Raw genomic sequence first — 10,345 nt, 5'->3', positions numbered from 1 at the left:
TGAAACCTACTAGCATGAGTAGGAGTTGTTTGAGCCCTGATGTGCCTACTCATTCATGCTTGTTTGTCATGCCTGCTATTGCTTAGAGTTGAGTCAGGTCTGATTCATCGGGGATGAATCGGAGGTGTGTAAACATGTCCTACTGTTGAGAGCTAAGTGTGTGAACACAATTTGGTAAAGGTAGCGGTGAGAGGCCATGTAGGAGTACATGGTGGGTTGTCTCATTGAAGCCGTCCTCAGGAACTAAGTTTTGTGTTTGTGATCCATGAAACAGTTACTACCACGCATTGGGCCCGAAACCAATGGACCCTCTCGGCTTCTTGATCACCCTTGTCCTCTGTCCAGGAGTTGCGACTAGTTTCTGGTGTTTATAGGATATGTGTTGGCGGCCGTGCGTAGCGCTGACCCTAGGGGTGGGCTATGATGCGGTAGATACACCGTGGCCAGGCATGCCGGGCGCCTGTTTGGTGTCTCGGAACCCTGTACACATCGTCCGGGGCCGTATGTGGAAACCTCGGCCGGACTCCCTGCGGATGGAACCTAGATAGGCAATAAACCTGGACTGGAGACTTGAGTGTTTAGGTAGGCCGTGGCCGACACCCTCGTTGGGCTTCCGCTTGAAGGTTGCCGAGTACATGTTGTGTAAACGATGGTAAGTGGTGAGAGCGTGTTGAAGAAGTACACCCCTGCAGGGTTAACATCATCTATTCAAATAGCCGTGTCCGCGGTAATGGACTTCTGGGTTGCCTATAACAGTTCATAGACAAGTGAAAGTGGATACTCTAAAACTCGCAAGATAAGTGTGAGCGCTATGGATGGCCTTCTCGTAGGGAGACGGGAGCGGATCCATAGTGGTGTATTGAATGGTGAATATGTGGACTCGTGTGCGCCACCTTAGAAGAGTTGCTTGCAGTCGTAGTTCAGGTTAGCCACTGAGTCAAAGCTGGCTTGCTGTAGTTAAACTCCACCAACCCCTTTATTGATACCGATGCATATGTAGATAGTTCTGATGTAAGTCTTGCTGGGTAGATTTGTACTCACGTTTGCTTAATTTATGTTTTGTAGAGAGAATTCAGTCTCATTAGTAGTTCCACGTGGACTCCGACGTTTAGCTTGATACCTTAGCTACGATCTTGTGCCCTCGGTAGGATCTGGTAGATAGTCAGGCTTCTTAGCCTTTTTCATTTATAGATGTCTGTACTCAGACATGTTAAGCTTCCGCATGTGCTTGATTTGTATGCTATGATTGTTGGGTCATGAGACCCATGTTTGTAATTTCTCGCTCCTCGGAGCCTAATGAATAAATACTTGAGTCGTAGAGTTATGTTGTGATGCCATGTTGTATTTACACATATCGAGCATATTGTGTGTATGATTGAAATGTTTGGTATGTGTGGGATCCGACAATCTAGTTGTTTATCCTTGGCAGCCTCTCTTATGGGGAACTGTAGTCTAGTCCTTCCATGAGCCATAGTAGTCCGCTACAGCCCGGTTCACCGGAGTCCTGCTAGCCCAGCACTACTGCTCAGGACACTTGACTGGCCGGCATGTGTTTCACTTTGTTCCTGTGTCTATCCCTTCGGGGAAATGTCACGCGGTGACATCCGGAGTCCGGCCTAGCCTGCTACAACCCGGGTTCCCGGAGTCCTGTTAGCCCAGTGCCACAGCCCGGATTCACACGCTGCTAACCGACATGCTCGATGTGATTCATGTATGCATGTCCCCATAGGTTGGTGCCGCTTTGGGTTCACGACTAGCCATGTCGGCCCGGGTTCTCTGTCATATGGATGCTAGCGACATTATCATATACGTGAGCCAAAAGGCGCAAACGGTCCCGGGCCAGGTAAGGTGGCACCCGTGGGAATACCGTGCGTGAGGCCGCAAAGTGATATGAAGTGTTACATGCTAGATCGGTGTGACTTAGGATCGGGGTCCTGACAAATTGGAAGATCATAGGATGCAAAGAAGCATGGTGAGATTAAGTCAAACCACAAGAAAATGTACGGTTATAATGCTATTATGCTACTATCTCTTAGTCTTGTGCTTCATGATTAGGAATTTGAAAAGGAGGACAAGTGAAAATTAAAATTCCTATGTTTTTTCTTTCAAGGAGACACTAAAGGAACAAATCCGTGTGCTCAGTGGACAATATATATAACATGTAGAGTAAAAAAGAGATGCAACAAGTGTACAACCTCTTTGGCGAAGCCATGTCAATCTCAGCGTGATTGGGTTGGCCAGTGAGGATGCTCCGGCTGACTTGGCTGTCGGAGGAGGGGACGAAGATCTTAGGTGTCTGGAGATGGAGCCCGAGGTACTGCTCCGCTGTGATGGAGGGTTTTGTCGTTGGAGCAGCTCCGGTGAGTTGTACGACGCCGAGGCTAAAGCAGGACAAGAGAGACAACGAACAACGTTAACCTGAGTGGAATTCTAATAGCATCTTCAATACATGACGTAAAATACATAACCACAAAGTGCTAGATGTAAAATACATCAGCCGCTCATCTCTGAACTTAACTATCAAAACTGAATTTAACTGTCAAAACTGAACTTAACTATCGAAACTGAACTTAACTGTCGAAACTGAATTTTGCTGTCGAAACTGAATTTTGTTGTCAAAACTGGACGCACTAGCAAGGTGAGGCTACACGTCAGTCGACTGACTTTTTCATCTCTGGTCAGTCGATTTTGCAGCCGTTGGATACGAAATCAAGGGCCTATGGTTCATCTTCAACCTCCACCCCCCTGAGTCGGGCAAACAGCAGCCTCCCGCCGCCCGCGGTGCGCCGCCCCGCCCGCCCCAAAAACACTCCCCACTGCTGGTACGCCGCCGCCCCGGCCATCCCTCTAGCCCCCCCCCCCTGCCGAGCTTTTTCTCTGGCGATCCCCACGCCACCGCCCCGCCAACGCCCCGCCACCGCCGGCGACCACCGCCCCCATCCTGAACCCTAAGATAGATAGTGGGGTACCTCTCCGGCAAGCCCCCCTCCCCGCTGCGGCTGGTTCTTCCTTCACCCCGGCGGCATCGGAGTGAAGTGTAGCTAAATCGGAGCAGCATCACAAGCAAGAGCAAGAGCGAGAGCAGCAGCGCAAGCAAGAGCAATAGCAAGAGCAGACCAGGCAGGGGACCGAGAGCAAGAGCAGAGCAGCAGCACGAGCGAGAGCTAAAGCAGCAGCAGGTCCTACTGATGTGGACGTCGCCGCCGAGGGAGCGACGCCGTGGAGGAAGTGGCCGGTGACGCCGCCGTGGATGGAGCTGCGCCGTGTCGGCTCGGGACCGAGCGCTGGCAGCACCGTGAGATCGAATCAAGAAGAAAATGCGGCGATTAGTGTACAACCTCTTTGGTGGCGCCGATTAGGCTGCAGCTTCATCCGAGGAAACGGTGATGATGATGCTCTTCCGGTGGTGCAGGTAAATACGGCGGTGTGGAAATGGAGGTGGCGCGAAAGACGAGGGGAACGTCGGGGCAGCTCCTTGGAGGTGGAGGACGGGGTGGCTGAACCGGCGGGACGATGAGATCGACGACGGATCCTCATCTAGTACGGTGGATGAGGGACGTCGAGGTGTTGCTGTGGACGACGTCATCAGGGAAGAGGCTCCGGCTGGGTGGCGGACGGAGCAGGGTGTGGGGTTTCGTTGCGGGTTTTCGCGGCCTCGGTGTACGAATGGGTGGGCGGATGGGATGTCAGTGGGGAACCATGGCTTAGAGACGCGCTTGTCCGAAATGTGGGGTAAGTTACGAAAGTACCCCCACCGATTTGAGGCGGTTCTTTTGGTTCAGGGGTACCACGGGCATTTCGCGTGTCAGGATTTCACAGGAGGTGGGAGTTTTCGCGCGCGTTGTAATTTTGGAATAGCAAGGCGCGGGTTGAGATGGAGGGAGTTGTCGGAGCACAACGAGACAAAGATATATCTTAAATATTTCGGGCTAACAAGGCGCGGGTTGAAATTTCCGGACAAGCCTAACATGTACTGTACCAAATCAATGCGCCCTACAAATGTCATTCAAAACTTTGAATTCATGTTATGTTCAATTAAAATATTTCGCTACGTGTATAATGCATGCAACCTACTACTCAAATGAACGTTTTAGTGCATTCCAAACGTATATACTGCTGCTTCAATATGAACTAAATTTGAATTCGTTTCTCTATTTGAATAAGATCTACAGTAATGATTGTTGTGAGGTCAAAGCATTTGAATTCGTTTCTCTATTTTAATAAGATCAACAATCATCATTATTGTCAAGTTAAACCATCATTTGTGTATTATCTTCACATCACACCACATGATTAGTCTCGAGTTACATATGAACTATGTGTACTATATGAACTCGAACTAGATTTTTTGAATCCACTTTATTTTGATTTCAAATCACATTACATTTCTAGCTCTAGCTAGATCTTCATAATCTAAACCATGTCTCATATGTATAATGTGTTTATCACATTATGTATGGTGCCCCGCCCCCTACGCCTACAAGTATTTAGATGTGAGTTGCAAACACTACACATTACCACAAATTCAAATAAAATGTGAGAATGTTCGATATATAGTATTGTTTAGATTGTTCGATATTTAGTTGTAAGCTGCAAACGCCACACATTATCACAAATTCAAATAAAATGTGAGATTGTTTGATGTATAGTGTGGTTTAGATTGTTCGACATTTAGCTGTGAGTTGCAAACACCATGCATTATCAAATTATGGTATAACATGTGCACAGCACGTGTATCACCGCTATATTCATGCATGCAATGTTTAAAACACTATGATCTCCTATTTAAATATATGAATCCGCTTCCATATCAAATTATGATCTTTGTTAGTCTCTTACACCCACACAATCCTCTAACCTTTGTAGCTACCACTAACTTTCTCTCGTGCATGCACACGCCCTCCTCGCCCTCCCCCTCCCTCGGCATTCTATCCACCGGGCACATTCATTTTTTTCTTTAGGTCGTTCTCCCAGAGTCTCCACAACTCCTTTCCGACACACACCGATCGATAAACCTCTCCAGCGATGCCTGCCTACAACATACAAACACACCTTCAATCTCCTCCTTTATGTGTCCTTGCCTCGTGTCTCTCATACGGTCAGACACACATGTAAACTCTCGACCCTCTTTTCATCGCTCTCTCACAACCGCACACTCCTCCCCCTATCTAGCTAGTAGTTGGGCCTCTCGCACCACCTCCTAGCTCCATTCTCTCTGTCTATCCGTCTCGCTGGGCCTTATTAGCCTCTAACAAATGGACGTACACCGACCGATCTCTCGCTATATATATAGCTAGCTAGGTCCTTATAACTCATTTTTACCCACACGTCAATCGATCTACCTCATTAGTTGTGTCTCTCCCTTCCTCCGACAAACTACAATTGATCTACCGATCTAGTTAGGTTTGCTTACCAAACACATGGTTCCCCTTCATCATCCATGGATGCGTCCCGACAGATCTATCACGCACAGGCACACACAGAAACACATCCCCACTCTTATTGATAACATTGCAGTTCCACCCTCAGTTTGTCTAGTAGGCCTCTCCCACCATCTTCAAGAAGCAACTCCATCACCCATCCAACACTCTACCCCTCTCCCTCCCTCTCCCTCCCTCTCTCTCTCCTCTATCTCTCTCCCATCATATTTCCCGTGCTTCAGTTATGTATGGATGTCGACCGATCTCCCTCAAGACATAGCTGGGTCTCTCCTTCTCAACACATATACGAGCCTTTCTACCTCTATAGTTAGGCCTCTGCCTACCCCTCCCACCACCCATCTCCCCCCACACACACCGATACATCGAGCGCTCTAGTCATGTCTCCCTGCCACACACAAACTTGATGTGTGCCCTCTAACGTTCTGGTAGGCCAGTCACCCTATATCTTTGACTTGTACACACACACAATTTCGATGGCTCTCTTCATCGATCTCGCACCCACCCACTTGATCCTCTCTTCGACTCTATCGATAGCTATGACCCCTCCCTCTCTTCTCGTGGATTGCCCGGCCCTCTATATATGATATGGATAGGCCTCCATTTCACACACATTGCATGCAAAATTTTGTTTGAGATGTCATCGACATATATTCCCACAAATAATTCATGAAATCAACCCCCCACCCCACCCCCACCCCAAAACAAAAAACACTCACGAACGCGGTTTGTATCTCACACACACCCACGTAGGTGGGGAACGTGCACGAAGAGAAGAGGTGCATGCACGGCGCACGTACTCCCGTCTCTTTCCCAACCACACCCGCGCGGGTACACGGTGGAGCTCATTTCTATATGAAAAAGGCAGCCCACGTGGTAATTTGGCACGTGTACTAGTTGTCCACTTGGTGGAGGGAGGATCGTCTACCACGGGTGAACAAACAAATTGCGACTTGACGTGTTATGTTAAAAAAAGAGGCAAACCATGTGGGGCCTACCTTAGAGGCAAGGCTCTATACACTGGAGTACTTTTGATGTGTCCCGTCAACTCGCAGAACGAGGAGAAGCTTGCTTAGTACGCCGTCTCCCCCGCCCACGGGCGCGGTGGCTCGCAGGATGAGGTGAAGCTTGCTTACTACGCCTTACGCCCGCTCCCTCGCCCATGCGCACGGTGGCTCGCAGGACGAGGAGAAAAATTTACTACTCCCTTCGTTTACTCCTCGTCCCTACTACCTTGGTTATAGAGATTATATCATATTGTTTGGAATATATATGTCCTTTAGTAGATTTCAATATGAACTACTAGTACATACTTCAAACACTGATGTATATAGACGTATTTTAGAGTGTAGATTCACTCATTTTGCTCCGTATGTAGCACTCTCCCTCGCCCCTCGACCCTCGCCCATGTGGTGGATGTGCAGCAATTCATTCGGTCTCATATAGCCGGAACGATATATACTGCACTACCATTATTGCTTGACTTCCCGAAGAGGCGAAGAGCCAATCGCAAGGTCAATATTTTGGAGATGCCAAGCGCAAGGTTATAGGAGAACGAGTAGTAGGTCCCGCGTCATTTATAAATAAAGTTTTTTTCTTCAGTGGCACGTACGGAATATGATAGGTTCATATGGAGAGAAAAGGAGTACATAGTCAGGACGGGCCAGCCTACACGGTTGCTTGCTGGGGTTGCTCTCTTCACACTCTCTCGCACAAAACGACTGTGGCCACATCTCTAACATCCCGGCGGATCACGTCCGCTTGGGGAAGGGGTGGATGCTTAGTGTAGACGCGGTGGCCGTCGCCGATGGCGAAAACCCACTGTCGGCACGTCCCGATCAGGGGTCCCCGCCGTTCTCTCTCACAAAGCCGGTGAGGTTGCCTTCGTCCCTTGCTCACTGCCGCGACGTGGGCAGTTGCCACCTCCCGCCGCCCTCCTCAAGGTTGAGCTATGTCCCTCGGGTACAACTCCCTTTACAGCCGGCTTGCACCACTGCTCCAGCTGCCCACATCACTCCCTGTGGATATTTCTCTACTTCTTTGCCCCGCACATACCTCTACTGGCTTCTACGTATTGTATTTGTGATGAGTTTATGTCTCATCAACTAGTCCGGGTAATCTTATTCTAATCACGCTTGTTCAATTTCTTTGCCACAGGGATGCTCATCACGATTTTGGTGAAACTGCACAAAATGATCCGATGGTCAAAAGGTTGCAAACTTCATTTATTAGGAAGCTCGAACGTTGCCAGCAAATTGAAGCCTGGTCAGGGTTCATGGTTCAAGGGCTAGGGACTGCATGGATCATTTTTTTTCTTTAGCTGCCTCTGTTCCAAAATAAGTGTCAACTTTAGTAGTAGTACAACTTTGTACTAAAGTTTGCACAAAGTTGAGAAACTAACTTTGGAACGGAGGGAGTACATATTTGCTATGACCTTTCAATCATTGAGATGCAATAGCATGCATGTTAGTCTCCTTTGTATTTGATGAAATGTTGCAACGGGCAACCTTGGACGCAAGATACATGTAACAGAAGCTGGAAGCTTCATAGCATTGTACAAATTTATCTCGCTGATAAATTATAGTACGTACTATACTAGTACTTCCTCCGTTCCTAAATATAAGTCTTTGTAGAGATTTCACCATGAACCACATGCGGATGTATATAGATGCATTTTAAGTGTAGATTCATTCATTTTGTTCCGTATGTAGTGGAATCTCTACAAATACTTATATCTACTAGTAATAGCTAGCCCCCAGTACTAGGAATTCTCTATCCTCTCCTTGAGCCACGTCATCAAAATTGATGTAGCCGTTAGATGAAGTAAATCAGTCCATAATAGCCGTCTGATCTTGACGTTGAGAGGCTCCGCACTAAGCCACATGCAAGCATGCAGAAATACCGTGCCACATGCATGTGAGTGGGTTTTAAATCACATCAACATGTCTGCATGCAAGCATGCACCGGTAGCATGCATGTAAGTGAGCTTTTAAGTCCCATTAACATGTCAAAAATAAAAATATAATCCCATTATGCAGTAGGAGTTCAGGAGTTGGCTGATCTTATTTCTTTACGTGGGATGATCTAAATGATGATGGAAGTTTATTTAGTTTGGCTACCACATCTGTCATGCAGTTATAGTTTTTTTGTTCTATGAAATCAATAATTTTGCGCAGAGAGATATACCGTTGTTTCGTGCCAATGTGCGGGGACTCATCTAGTAATATTTAGGAACGGAGGGAGTACTATGTAAAGAGTTAGGTGTCGCACGGTGATAGTAGTGTGAGGTGAGCCATGTAATCACTGAGCCTGCGTGTTTTCACTGCTCTTGCATGCCTCCGCTGTAAGAATGGAGAAAATTGTAATCTAGTAGTAGTACACCTCCTTTCGCCGAAAGCGTGGGACATCCAACAGTCCTACCACCTCAGTAATAAAGACCAATGAGCCGTCAAATCACATAGACCCAGGAGTAAGTTGGACGGACAAAGCAACCATCACTCTTGCGCCAGTGAGAAGTCGCGTCCGCTTTGCCCGGGCATGAATGCGGCACCGATTCTTTGGAGCGGCGCTGACCGTTTCGGGTGGGAAGCGCGCACGGGCGATGGAGGGGCTTTGGGTGGGCCAGGCTGGTCAGGAGCGGGCGTGGCAGCTGTCCGCATGTCCCTGCCGGACACGCCCGAAAACGAGAGGATGCACCGACTCTCGTGGCTGAAATCGTACACTACACAACATCTCTCTGTAGGAGTAGGTCGATCTGTCGCTCTCTCTAACACACACATGGTGCTAAACACACACACACACACACACGCACACGCACGCACCTTGGTCCCGTTGCACCTTCTAACGTGACTTATTACACCTAGACGGAGGGAGTAGTAAGTATACGAGATACGGTGGCACACTGACTTAAGTCGAATACAAGTGGCCAAACTTTGTGTGCATGTTATAATAAGGATTCACTTAAAATAGTACATGAGCGAACAGAGGGATCAATTGGACAGTGTTCCCGAGCAGTAGCGAGATGTGTGAGGTAAGATACACTACTGGCGCTTTTAATTTTTCTTATTAATTTGTTTGTTTCACCCTCTGACTTGTGGGACCCAACATACTACATGGAGAGAGGTAAGGTGACTAAGGCTGCATTATTTCTGCACCACTGTGGATAGTCTTACCACCAAAGCCACATGACACGATTATGATTGAAATCCCAATGACTCCCACACACACAAAAAAACACGGCATGCTTTTCACCCGAATGCAGGAATGTATAAAAGGTTATTTCCCTCTCATTGAACATAACGGGAGGGTTGTGTAGCTGGTTAGCCTGTTCGCTCACTCTCTCGCCCTCTCCCGCTAGAGCCTCAGCGCTTGTAGTTGCTCTCTTCACACTCTCTCGCCCTCTCCAGATCTAAACAAGACTTCATTGGCCTCTCTCTCCCCTCACTGCTGCTCAAAGAGCCGGTAGGATCCGTCCACCGGGAAGGGAAGGAGGCTTAACGCTGTCGCCGTCGGCGAGGGACTACCGGCACAGCTGTTCACTTTCCACCCAGCGGCGGCGCGGGAGGGCCTCCGACCCCTTCTTCTTCGTCGACGTCCCGTCGCCCATCGAACCACGCCCCAAGAACCTTAAGGTATAATTTACTTACTCCACATGCATTGCTCTAGCCGCATGTATACCATGAATCTAGGACGTGGTTCAAAGAGGAAAGGAGTGGGGGAAAGTAGTGGGAAAAGTTGTATATAGCATGAATCTAGGACATGGTTCAAAGAGGAAATGAAGGGCGAAAGTTGTATAGCATTAATCTAGGACGTGGTTCAAAGAGGAAATGAATGGGGGAAAGTAGTGGGGAAAGTTGTATCGCATAAATCTAGGACGTGGTTCAAAGAGGAAAGGAAGGGGCGAAAGT

The sequence above is a fragment of the Triticum urartu genome, chromosome 3 (genome assembly GCF_003073215.2).
Source record: "Triticum urartu cultivar G1812 chromosome 3, Tu2.1, whole genome shotgun sequence".
NCBI classification, from domain to species: domain Eukaryota; kingdom Viridiplantae; phylum Streptophyta; class Magnoliopsida; order Poales; family Poaceae; genus Triticum; species Triticum urartu.
The sequence above is the reverse complement of the archived record's forward strand: the minus strand, read 5'-3'. Positions refer to the sequence as shown.